Here is a 13,913-nt window from a genome sequence, read left to right as displayed (position 1 = left end):
TCAATTGCAAATAACAAGATCGAACATGACAACGATCGATGACAAATCGATCGTAAAATGACAAGATTGATAAACCGATCGCCAGATGATAAGATTGAAAAGAGGACAAAACCCTAATTAGGATTGACGATGTCCAAAATGATAAGATTGATGATAAGATTGATAAGAGAGCAATGATTGATGACAAATTGATCGCAAGATTGACAGGAGGACAAAACCCTAATTAGGATTGACGATGTCCAAAATGATGACAAATTAGCACGCACATTGATGCAACAGGATAAAATCGATCAAAATCATGACTAGATAGTGTTGTCGACAAGACCAAATTTGAGGACGAGATGACTGAAGAATGCAGAAGAATGACTCGATGCTCGCAAATGATAAAGATCAAGTGCGAATCATAGGAGAAATGTTAATGCGATGCAAAAACCTAAAATGAGGCAATGCGCAAATGTTAAAGTATGACCTCGCAAGCGTTGACCATTTTTAGGTGTCTACATTTTGCCCCTCTTTGAGACAATGTGATTGTAAGCGTTGTTTCAAAGAACAATAATGAAAATACCCCAGACAATAATAATGACATATACATGCCCCCTCGAGGAATTGGCAAGAAACATACAGAAAAAAGGCCAATTGATCGATAAAAATGATAGGATCGAACGGACTGACAATCGGATATCGGATGCATGAAGGACAAGCAATTTAAGGTGCACAAGACCGTGACCAACATAAGATGGAGAGGATGCACGTCCATCTATACAATGACAAAGAGCTATAAATGAGACCAAGAGATGGAAAATTGCTCATTTGCACTAGACAAGGAGGAGGATTTGTTGCTCTGGAAAAGGACACTTGCAGAGAGATGGCGAACATTCCAATGGCGGATCACCTTGGAGAATGTGTACACACATTCAGATGACTGGATGACGCAGGAGCAGCGGTATGGATCTCAAAAACCCATGTTTTCAATTTCATGAATTTTGATGGCTTGCGGGACATTGCGGGGCCCATAGGGGATACAAAAATGGACTCCTGCGCTTGTGTCATCTAGTTCTGCGCTTGTGTAGGGAGTTCTGCGCTTGTGTAGGAAGACACAAGCGTAGGTCATCTGACACAGGCGTAGGTTAGAAGACACAGGCGTAATAGTGCATGAATGACTCAATTTTAACTCAAAACTGCATGCAAATGACCTGAAAAGGGGGGACAAGGGTAGGATAGGTCAATGTAGATGAAAAACACCCTGATTGGACATGAAAATGAGGAAATGCAACCCGTAGGAGCAAACCCTAAAACTGACAAAATGATGCCCCGATTGTGATGCAGAGTCGACAGTATCCGTTGATCACGCGGGAGAATCGACGAGACTGTTTCATGCTACGACATAGACTCAGGAGCACAGAGAGAGACACATTAGCAGGACTAGGGATATATTATATCACATACATGCCCAAGATTAGGGCAAACACAGGATTGCTTACCGCATTGGCAGAGCGATGGCATTCGGAGACCTCCTCATTCCATTTGGCGACTGGAGAGGCGACGGTGACTCTAGAGGACGTATGGCGCATCCTCCACATTCTGATACATGGGGAGATGATAGAGTATGACCCAGCGACAGGTAGAGACGCATTATGCAGACTGTTTGAGTGTGACGCAGATGATTTGGACATTGTCGAGAGGGAGATTCGCTGGGAGACTATGGCTGCCGAGTATGACCGACGATATGTGGTGATAGCAATTGTGATAGCATGTCTTCTAGCAGGTGACAAACGAGGTCATGGATTCCCTATTGGATGGGGAAGAGTGCTGGAGCGGATGGTGACAGAGGGTATAGTGTATGCATGGGGACCATGTGTGCTTGCTATGCTATATTTTCAGCTGCATCAGATAGCGTATCAGGGAGTGCAGACTTTGAGCTGTGGAGTCACATTGCTTCAGGTATGGGCATTTGAGCACATAGCCATATGTCGACTGATTACAGATAGACAGATTGTACCACACTGACCATATGTGTATTGCTATGGTGGAGCACTGAGACAGGGTCCTTTTGGATACATATTGTACTGGCGACATGAGCTAGACAGACTGAGAGAATTCATATGGAGGCCATATCGAGATTGCCCCGGATGGTCAGATGATCATGAGGAACTACCATATTGCAGACAGGAGAGGTACCTGATTAGGCGACCAATGAATCACCAGAGAGTGATTGAGTTGTACCTGCCAGAGAGGGTCAGACGACAGTTTGGAGAGCGACAGGATGTACCTAGGAGGACTGCACGCTTTGCCCGATCTCATAGAGAGACGAGTCAGTGGGGTAGTATGATTCAGCCACACATAGTCTATGCCGACTTTGCACAGCTATAGCCGAGACAGTGGGAGTGGAGGTCAGATGTGGTGGATGTTGGGACGATAGAGGAGTATGAGACATGGTTTGCACAATGACGGCCAGTGCCTTTGACTGATCCTGATATTCCAGTACCTAGGAGACAGGAGGACTTCCCACTCATAGGAGAGGAGGGAGATGATGAGGATGAGGAGGATGATGAGGGTGATGATGATGATGGAGATGAGGATGAGGGAGATGGGGATGATGGTGGGGAGGACGATGACGGAGATGATAGTGGGGAGGATGATGAGGAGCCAGACTCAGTTGATCAGGAGACATTGCAGGATATTCCTATAGAGCCGGGGACAGCTAGGACAGAGGAGATGGAGATGTGCAGGGCTACCATAGCGAGTCAGCAGGATCACATTGAGACTTTAGAGAGACAATAGGACCAGTTCAGAGCGGAGATAGCTAGACTCACAACGGCTCGAGATGCAGTGATTGCTCAGGCACAGCGAGAGGAACAGAGAGTCACTGAGTATATTGGGTCGATTCGGGATGCCAGTGTACGGGAGCTAGGACAGATGCTGGTAGAGACTGGAGAGGAGATACGCCATTGGAGGACACTATATGAGAGTGTAGTTCCACCAGAGCAGAGAGCACCTTCATATCGGGCACGATCGAGGACAGAGAGCGGGGCACGCTCTCGGAGGTCATTGAGCAGCATGGGGGTAAGTGGACCTATGAGACCACCACAACCAGGACCAGGAGGGACATCATCCGCGAGACATGGCAGGGATGAGGAGGACAGAGGGAGCACCCAGTGACAGAGGCATGTACTCCTTATGACAGACAGTGGACATTATGTAGTTTGACATTTTGTAGTTAGCCTGCGGGCCATACTTAGGACAGACAGTCCGATTTTGTACTCCGATATTATTATGATATGTGATATGAAATGCATCGATATGATGGGATGCAATGTGTTATGATTTGCAGTTATTTTGCTATGTATGGATGACTTATGTATTGTTTATGAACATGTATGGATGTATTTTTATGTATTTTTGATGTATTTTTGAAATGAAATGAATAGAATGCTTGATGTAATATGTGATGGAATGCAAATGTACTAACCAAATGGATGCAGGATGCAGCATATGTGTTTGGATATCGGAGCACTAGACCGAACTGACTATCCGGACTGACGGAAGAAATGTTAGTAAGAAGAAATAAGACAGAGGACAATTAGAGATGACGAAAAACTTGCTTTCAGTAATGCACTTTGTAGGTGAGAACCTTTATTTTTATTTAGCAAAATGGATGCGTAGCGTCATGGCATTGAAGGCCAGAGCTGAAATGCAACCCTTTTTGCAAAAGACAGACACATCATAGACAAGCAACAATCACAATCAAAAAAGAAAAGAATCATGAACCATCCCGGTCACTCTAAATCACTCAGTGACATCATCGAGCAACATAGGAACATGATCGAAGCCAAAGATAAATCAATAAAAAGATAAGATACACAAATTCAAGCCAATCAGACAAACATCTTGATCTTCATTGTCAAAAGTTGAAAGTGCTGATAGGATGATCATGCTGTCTGGTTTCAGGAAATGTGATACCCCGTCTAAGACAGGACACAGTCTGGTTTCGAGTATACCACACCCTGTATAAGACCCATGATAGTAGGAACAAGGACAAATGATTTTGATGCCGATATTCGAGTGATATGACAATTTTGATCAGTTTGAATGTCTGGTTTGAGTGAAAAAGTTCATCTGTTAAAGCGTGATTTCATTAAAGCACAATGTTGGATTGATTGTCGTTGGATGGATGGTCAGGGATCTGTCGTATTCACAAAAAAGGGATCCTTTATTGACAAAATGTTTGTTTTTGGATTTTAATGTTTTTGAAATGTTTTTGCGTTCATTTTTTCAGGACTTTTTATGATTTTTAGGGATTTTCTTTTTTTTCAATTTTTTAGATATTTTTTTTAGGACTTTATGTGATTTTTTTGAGATTTTTTCAGGACATTTTTAAATGTTTTTGAGATTTTTTCATGACATTTTTAAATGTTTTTATGAAATTTTTTTCAGGACATTTTAAAAATTTTAAGAGATTTTTTTTTCAGGACATTTTTTTCAATTTTTTTTTTTGGATTATTTCAGGACATTTTTCAATTTTTTATGATCTTTTTCAGGACGTTTTGAATTTTTAATGATTTTTTTCAGGACATTTTTCAATTTTTAAGACTTTTTTCAGGACATTTTTCAATTTAAAAGTTCCAGTGATTGATCATGACAAGGGGAAGGCAGCCAATGTGCATTTGAAAGACACATAGACTAGGACCAAAACATATGTACAAGAAACTGGAGTAGGCAAGACAGTGGTGTTGACCAATAATAGGCCTGGAATAGAACATTGGGTCGAGACCAAGATAGGCATGATAAACCGGCCGAGAGAAAGCATATCTAGAAGTCATGATAGATGACGAAGCAATAATCTCATTACTCATGGCGCCCGATTGCCAGGTTTTCACCATGGTACTTGCCCAAAGCGCCTGTTTGCCAGGTTTTCACTAGAGGGCGAATCATTTTTTTTTTGCTCTTTACTCTTTTTTTTCTTTGCTCTTTTCCTTTTTTCTCTTTTTTTCATTTTTTTTTTTTGTATTTTTCATTTTTTCATTTTTTTTTGTATTTTTTCAGGATCATATTTGAAGAACTATTTGACAGAAAACTATGCCCAATACTTGCGAAGATGCATGCTATTAATAGGATCAGACATAGGTTCACCTTCTGGAGTCGCAAGCTGATATGCCCCCGAGCCATAGGCTGCAGTTACTATGAAAGGCCCAACCCAATTAGGTTCAAACTTGCCCTTGATGATGTCAGTAGACTGTGCATTCTTGGGATTTGCCTTTAAAACCAGGTCTCCCACTTCGAAGTGTCGCCCATTGACTTTCTTATTATAAGAGCGACGGAGACGGTTTTGATATGCTTGCAAATGTGTCAAAGCTGTTTGACGCTTTTCATCTAACATTTCAAGCTGATGCAACCAAGAGACTCTGTGTGTCTCATCATCAATCAGGTGTTGCAAGGAGACGTGCAAGGAAGGAATCTCGACTTCCAAAGGTAAAATGGCTTCCGCACCATACACCAAGGAATAAGGTGTTGCGCCAGTAGGTGTGCGGATAGAAGTGCGATAGGCCCATAGTGCTAGATTTAACTGTACATGCCAATCTCGACCAACATCATTGACAACTTTCTTCAGGATCTTGATAATGGTTTTATTTGATGCTTCAGCTTGACCGTTACCCTGTGGATAGTATGGGCTAGAAAAACGGTGTTGAATATGAAACTTTTCACAAAGCTCTTTGACATCTTTATTCTTAAAAGGGCGACCATTATCAGTGACTATGGCAAGGGGAACCCCATATCTGCATATGATATAATTTAGCAAGAATTTTGAAATTTGGACACTAGTGATATAGGTCATGGGGATGGCTTCAATCCATTTTGTAAAATATTCTGTAGCTGTAATAATGAACTTGTGTCCATTTGCAGATGTTGGCTGAATCTTGCCGATAAGATCCAATCCCCACTGAGAAAAGGGCCATGGAGATATAACAGAATGAAGCTCTTGAGCTGGTGCATGAATATAATTTCCATGGATCTGGCACTTGTAGCACTTTTTAACAAAATCATGAACATCTTTTTCCAAAGTGGGCCAATAATACCCAACACGAATCAACTTTTTGGCTAAGCTAAGACCATTGAAATGGCCCCAACATATACCATCGTGAACCTCGTGTAAAGCCGTTTGTGCTTCGTCAGAATCCAAACACCTGAGGACGGTATGGTCAAAGGAACGGTGGTAAAGGGTGTCAGCGATGATGACATACTTGGCTGTCTGTCGGATAAAGGCTCGGCGTTGGTTAGCGGAAAGGTTAGGTGGTAAGGTTTGGGATTTCAAATACTGATATATGTCATTGTACCAGGGGGAGTTGGGACCAACAAGAACGCACATCACATCAGCTGTCGGAATGTCAAAAGAGGGAACCAGCAATTGTTTGACCAAGAATTCACACTTGTCCATATTATGAGGCATATTCAACATGGACGCGATTGTAGCCATTGCATCTGCCGACTTGTTCTGCATTCTTGGCACTTGACTAAAATGGATAGCTGTGAATTTTGTCTTGAAGAAATCTACCATGTGCTTATAAGGAATAAGTTTCTCATCTTTTGTTTCATAGTCATCATTCACTTGTCAGATGACTAATTGAGAATCTCCATAGACTTGCAAATGCGAGATGTTCCAATGGACGGCTACTCGGAGTCCTATGACCAGTGCTTCATATTCTGCAATGTTATTGGTACATTGGAAAGTTATTCTGTAGGACTTTGGAATAGCATCACCTTGAGGGGTGACAAATAAAATGCCTGCTCCGGATCCGAACTTGGTGTGGGACCCATCAAAATATAACTTCCATTCATTAGAAGATGTGAAAGCAAAGACTGATTCATCTGGAAAATCGGTCAACATGGGATGATCGTCAAAAATAGGAGCGTCTGCAAGTTGATCTGCGATGACTTGTCCTTTGATCGCCTTTCGCTCCGTATACACAATATCAAATTCACTGAGGATCATGACCCACTTTGCTAGGCGACCTGTCAGCGCTGCTCAGCTAAGCAAGTATTTTAAGGGATCAATTTTTGCAACCAACAGTGTTTGGTGGCTTAGCATATAATGTCGGAGCTTTTGTGTTGCAAATACCACTGCTAAGAATGCCCTTTCAATAGTTGAATAATCTAACTCATAGCCTACCAGTGTCCGGCTAATATAGTAAATAGCTCTTTCTTTGCCGCTCTCATCTTGTTGAGCCAAGAGAACTCCTAATGCTGTTTCAGTTGCAGAGATATATAGTAAAAATGGCTTGCCATCGATAGGAGGCATTAGAATAGGCGGTGACAGCAAATAGTCTTTGAGAGCTTGAAAGGCTAATTGGCATTGCTCAGTCCATTTAAAAGTGACACCTTTGTGCAATAGATGCTGGAATGGATGACATTTGTCGGCCAACTGAGCTATGAAGCGGCGAATTGATTGGAGCTTTCCTTGCAGACTTCTTAATTGCCGGAGGTTTGAAGGTGGATGCATATCCATTATTGCTTTGACCTTGGCGGGGTCGACCTCAATGCCTCGGTGAGAAACAATATATCCAAGTAATTTGCCAGCTGTAACACCAAAGACACACTTCTTTGGATTGAGTCTGAGTTTGTAGGTCTCCATTCTATCAAAGATTGGGCCCAGGATGGCTAGATGACTATTTCTGGTAACAGATTTGCATAACAAGTCATCAACATAATCCTCCATCAAAGTATGCATGAAATCATGAAAAATTGTCGTCATTGCTCTTTGATATGTTGCACCGGCATTTTTGAGACCAAAGGGCATCACATTCCAGCAATAGGTGCCCCAAGCACAGGTGAATGCTGTCTTATGCTGATCTTCAGGTGCAATGCGGATTTGATTGTAGCCGGAGAAACCATCCATTAGTGAAAGCATCTCATATCTCACCATCATGTCCACTATGATGTCTATGTTTGGCAATGGAAAATCATCCTTAGGGCATGCTTTATTCAGGTCCCTGAAATCTGTGCAGATTCTGATGCCCCCAGTTACTTTGCTAACTGGCACTAGATTTGAAATCCAGTCTGCATAATCAATGGGTCGGATGAAGCCCACATCTAGCAATTTTTTTAGCTCCACTTTAACCAAAAGAGCCACCTGAGGATGCATCTTTCTAAGCTTTTGTTTGACGGGCTTAACACCTGCTTTCAATGGCAAATGATGAAGGACTAACTCTGGATCGAGGCCAGGCATATCTGCATAAGACCACGCAAAACTGATCTTCTTCTCTAGAAAGAAATTGACAAAATCTATTTTTTCTTGTTTTGATAGAGAAGCAGCAAAATGAATGACCTTAGGGTTGTCAGGTGTTCCCAGATTGATGTCCTCGGTCATCTCCACAATCAGTGTTGATTTATCCTGAATTGATAGGGGTACGTCCACTCTTCCACCTTTGGGCGCCTTAGAAAGGTTTTCACCCGCAGGTATGTCTTTTATTTTTACTTTTGTATGATCAGAGAGTGCCTTACGGTTTTCACCCAAAGATCTATTCTTTTGATTTTTTTCTTTTTCTTTTTCTTTTTCATGACTAGAAGAGGGAGTTGACTCCCCAAAATATGTTGTTGAATCCAGGTCAATAGCAAATCCTGCCTTATGATCGCCTTGTGGTATGCCTTCCCATAGTCCCAGGAATTCTGCAATTGCTTCGTCATTTTGAAAACAGTCCAATGTGAGCGGTTCTTGTTGGTCATATTGGATAAGCTGGGGATAAATGAGGGGCATGCCATCATCAATTGTAAGGATAGAGAGGGTTGATATAGTAAAAATGTGAACATCTGTGGTGTCACTATCCGAACTGCTTGTATCGAATTCGGAGCTTGGATCCCAAAATGACTCTATCCAAGCATGAGGACATGTTTTAGGAAGAGGAGTTATTTCATGTTTGTCTTCCATAGGCAAATTATTAGGGTCAATGAAGATATTGTCAAGGGCATAGGAGCTAGAAGAAAAAGAACTCCACTCCCATTCATTAGAATCAGTCTCGGGTCGGGTATCCTCAGGTGTTATTTCATCGTCAGAATCACACCCTTTTTGACACGTGGACGTTTTGGTAGATGTGGATCCAATTCGTAATGGTACAAAACCTAACCCTAAAGTTGGGGGTCGCCTCGTGGGTATGACAGGTTCTAATCTTCCATTGTTGTTCAGGCCTAAGCCACTGCAACCATCATATCCTTTCTTCTGTAGCATAGTAAATCCTTTGCCATATAATTCCACTGGCAACTTGACAGGTGGGGTTTCAGTTGGATCCTTATAGAGCCAATCTATGACATCATCATCTATAGTTTCTTTGTCAAGTTCTCCCCATCTTGCAAATGTAGTAGGAGGCTGATATTGAATAATGACCTTGGGTTCCTTTTGCAATAAATGCGGTTTGCCATATGATTTTGGAGACATCGGCAAATTCCCAATGAGGAATGTTTGGTCAATTGAATATTCTCCACACCCTTGGTCCTGTATCTTCAGTTTTCCTTTGACAGCATCTAATAATTGATTAGGATCCACATAGTTATGTGATTTGGCTTCTCTATTGACTGGGACTTGCTGCTGAGGAGTACCCCTTAAGGTAGCACAGAACTGAAATGGATTAGGATCTCCTGGAATTGTTATCTCAGTTCCATTGTAAGGATATTTTAGACATTGATGATAGGTGGATGGAACTGCTTTCATTGCATGGATCCATGGACGGCCAAGAATCATATTATAAGGGAGATCAAGGTCTAGGACTTGTAGGAAAGTATTTTCCGTCACTGGACCAACCCTGATAGGAAATGTAATTATCCCTTTGGATGGGCATTCAACCTCATCATATGCTTTAATTGTTATCCTTTTGGAAGCATCAATGTCATTTTCTATATATCCAAGGCCAATGACCACTCTTAAGGTACAGATATTAAGACCCGCTCCGCCATCTATCAAGACTCGCCGAATTTTGCATTATGGACAAAGACTTCTAGGTGCAAAGGGTCATTATGAGGGAGCTTATCAGGTGAGATATCACTATCAGAAAATGCGACACTTTGGGAAATGGCTAAATGTCCAATCCGCACTTGAAATTGGTCAACATCAATATCTGTTGGGATAGTGGACTCAGTCAAAGCTTTATCTAGGACTGCACGATGCATGGGAGACATTTTCAACAACTCTAGAATGGATATTTGTGCAGGTGTTTTTCCTAGGTGATCCAAAAGATTATACTGACTGACAGGAATTGGTTTGGGAGGAGCTGCAGGAGCTCCTTTCAAGACTATTTTGGATCGACGAGTGCTGACCGCACAAGAAGGATCTTGTCCTTTTATTCTCAAGGTGGATACATACTCATTTGATGCATGAAAACAATTAATAACATTGTGATAACCGGTATTTGCATAATTGGCTGTTTGAGCAGAATTAGAAGAGGATGCTTTGCCCTTGTCATGATCAAGCAAAGGAGTTTTGAAAATGGTATGATCAGTGTTGGAGGTCGGATGGGGTGGATCTACCTCAATTACCCCTTGCTCTAATAAATCTTGAATCATGTGTTTTAATTGAAAACATGAAGCAGTTTTATGTCCTTTGGACCGATGATACTCACAGTATGCATTATCATTCCACCAATGCGGCTTTACCGCTGGTTCTACTTTAATATCTGGTAGCTTGATAAATTTTGCTTGTATTAATTGCTTCATTACTGATTCAATAGGCTCTCCCAATGGTGTAAACTGTCGAGGAGGCCCATCCCGCGATCGGAAGGGTTTGCGTTGTTGATTTTGTTGTTGGCCTTGTTGTTGATTATATTGTTGCGCATGCTGTTGTTGAGCATTTTGCTGATATTGCGGCTGTTGAGCATGTTGTTGATATTGTGGCTGTTGAGTAACATTACTCCTTGGTGCTTGATTTTGTTCCATAGTTGACATGTTAGGAACACTCAATTTCTTAATTGTGAATGGGGGTTGATTTGCATGCACCGCTCTCGCATCAACAACACCATCATTAGTGATGTTCTTGTTCTTATACCAAAATCTGTTTCTGTCCCCTGAATAATTTGTGTTGTCATTGTCCTTATTGAGCTTGATAATTCCTTTAGCTACAAGAGCTGTTTCAATACTCATTCCTTTCTTAATGAGTTTTTCTATAGTACTAGGACTTTTCAATTTTAGCTCATACATCATTTCTGGGACCAGATTCTGGATAAACAGATTCACTTGTTGTTCTTCAGGTATATCGAGAGAAGAACGACTATACAAGCTTCGCCATCGTTGCAAAAAGGTCACTAATGGTTCACCTTGCTTTTGTTTGGTATTGCATAAATCCGACATAGTCACATCACTGTCGATGTTGAACGCGAAATGAGATATAAACTTTTGCGCCAGTTCTGACCAAGTCTTTATATTTCCTGGCAGATGTGAATACAAATCCATAGCTTGTCTAGTGAGACTTCGTGCAAATAATCGCATTAAATATGTCTCCTCATAGCTTACTTCCGTGCATGCCACGTAAAATACTCGAATATGATCTTTTGGATTGCCATTCCCTCTATATTTCTCAAAGTTGGGTGCCTCAAAATGCTTAGGGAATGGAGGCATGTATACACTCTTGTCAAATGGATTAGGACATAAATCTTGATCTGTATACAACTTCTTTGTTCCTTTAGTTTCTAATGTGTCAACTTTTCGTTGTAACTTCTCAAGTTGTTGCACAATTGTATCAGATTGTAGAGGTCCATCATTAATCCCAGTTGGTATTCTTTGTTGATATATCGCATTTCCGATCGGTTGTTGATACTCTGCAATGGTCGTTTTTGGGGTCTCCTGCATATAAAGTTCTTGGTACATCTCTTGTTGTTGTGGTTGTGCTATGCCTTGATATCGACCTTGTTGTTGTGCTTCTTGGAGCCTAGGTTGATATTGCAATTGAGTAGGTTGTTGATATTGCATAGGCGCCAATTGCGGTTGTGAAGTAGGATAACTTGTTTGCCTTGGCACATATTGTGGCACATGTTGTTGGTGCTGACGAATCGGAATTTGTTGACTTTGTGCCAATTGTTGTCGCAGTGTATATCCCATCATTTGTAAAAAACTTTGTTTAGGTGCTTTTCGTTGCTTCTCCTTAGGATGGGGTATAGCACTTGCATCAACTTGCTGTGTTTTTAGTCCAACCCCTTGTGATGGTTGTAAGTTTGCATTAACTTGTAATGGTGCCGAAGGCGCTGCAATTTGTTGTCGAATGCGAACTTGTTGTTGTTGCACATTACTTGTTTGCACCTTCGATTGTACCTTTTGTATATTACTCAATTGTTGCAACAATTGTTGTTGGTGCAAACCACTATCCATAGCTCTTTGTGTCGCCATTATTGAAGGATTTGTCACAATAGTGTTTGGCAAAGATATTGAACTTAACGGGACATAAGAACTTTGTTGCATCATGGAATTATTTTGGACATTGTTGACATTAGGCATTCCAGTTGTGAAGCCTTCCTGCATCTTAGATTTTGATCCCACTTTATGCATGTAAGGAACCACTTCTTGTTGGGAGACAGTTGTGAATGCTTGCGTGTTCTTCATTTGATCTTGTGTTACAGGCGTTGAATTGAATAGTGGATTATTTATTGTCTCAAATGGTGACTTTTGAGGAATAGTCACTGTCAATGCCTTTGAGGCACGTTTGCTCATCAATGTAGGTTGAGTTGCTCGATGTGTATTGTCTTCATTTGGATGCAGGGAAAAACTAAACAACTCACCGCTTTGTTGTTCTTGCACATTGATTTGTTCACTTGAAGAGGTCACATTACTCATCATGTTAAGATACTTTTGTGGAAACATCTTAAAGACCTTGTTCAAGAACTTATCCATCTTTTTTGTCATTTTTGGATCTTGAAAGAACACGTCAACATCATCAGAAGCGTCAGAATCAGATGAAGAATCTGGTTGGACATTTGGATTCGCTTCTTGTTGGATGCCTTGATCTGAACCAAATCCTTGCGAAAGAGTTTGTTCTTCATATAACGTTTGAGTTTGAATGTCATGTTGCAAGTTTGGTTGATTCCAATCGAAAGGTGGACTTCCTCTTGGAGTAGGTGGGACACTCCCATGTCCTGGTTTCATAGGTACAAACACTGGTTCATATAATGGTGGTGGTCCAAGTTGAACCATTCCATATGGTGGTAGAGATGTGTTTGATGAACCCTCAACTTGCACTGTCTGACTAGTTTGAAACTGCGAATTTGCTATGTTGTCCATGGGTTGATACATTGGTTCACTCATCTTCTTAGATCTTGATCTTGTCTCAACAGGCATGTCACTTATGCAAATGCAATGTTTTTTGGAATTTTCAAGGATAATGTATGATATGCAACTAAATGCAAACTAGATAGACGAGCATGCAATCTATGTTCTTGGTTGTTTTGAAGATTTTGACAAACTTTTGAAATGCAAATCTAAAAAGAGACCCTTAGGAAATTGAAATGATGTCTAGACCTCAAAGGACAAAAGGACTTAATGGACAAAGGACAAGATGACAATGTCTCCCCTATATGCTTGGATACTAAGCTAGGTTTGACAAAATGATATTGATGACAAAAGGACAAAAGACTTGATAAGGTCTAGACTTCTTAACAATGACTTAGGGTTTATCAAAGATTTGGATTACTCAAGTATGACAAGACCTAGTTTTGACACTATATGTAAAGGGACAATTACTATGCAAGTGACCTTAATATGATATGATAATGACCTAAGCTTAATGAAGAAACTTAGGGTATGCAATGTATGACAATGGTATGACTTTAATGCAAGAGGACATATGCAAATGGACGACTCTTATTGATATGCAAAGGAGTATGACTTAGGTGGAACCTAACCTTGGTACTTGACAAATGACTTTGCAAAATGCAACCTAGGATGAACCT

This window comes from Cryptomeria japonica, chromosome 9, assembly GCF_030272615.1.
Source record: "Cryptomeria japonica chromosome 9, Sugi_1.0, whole genome shotgun sequence".
In the NCBI taxonomy this organism is placed as follows: domain Eukaryota; kingdom Viridiplantae; phylum Streptophyta; class Pinopsida; order Cupressales; family Cupressaceae; genus Cryptomeria; species Cryptomeria japonica.
The sequence above is the reverse complement of the archived record's forward strand: the minus strand, read 5'-3'. Positions refer to the sequence as shown.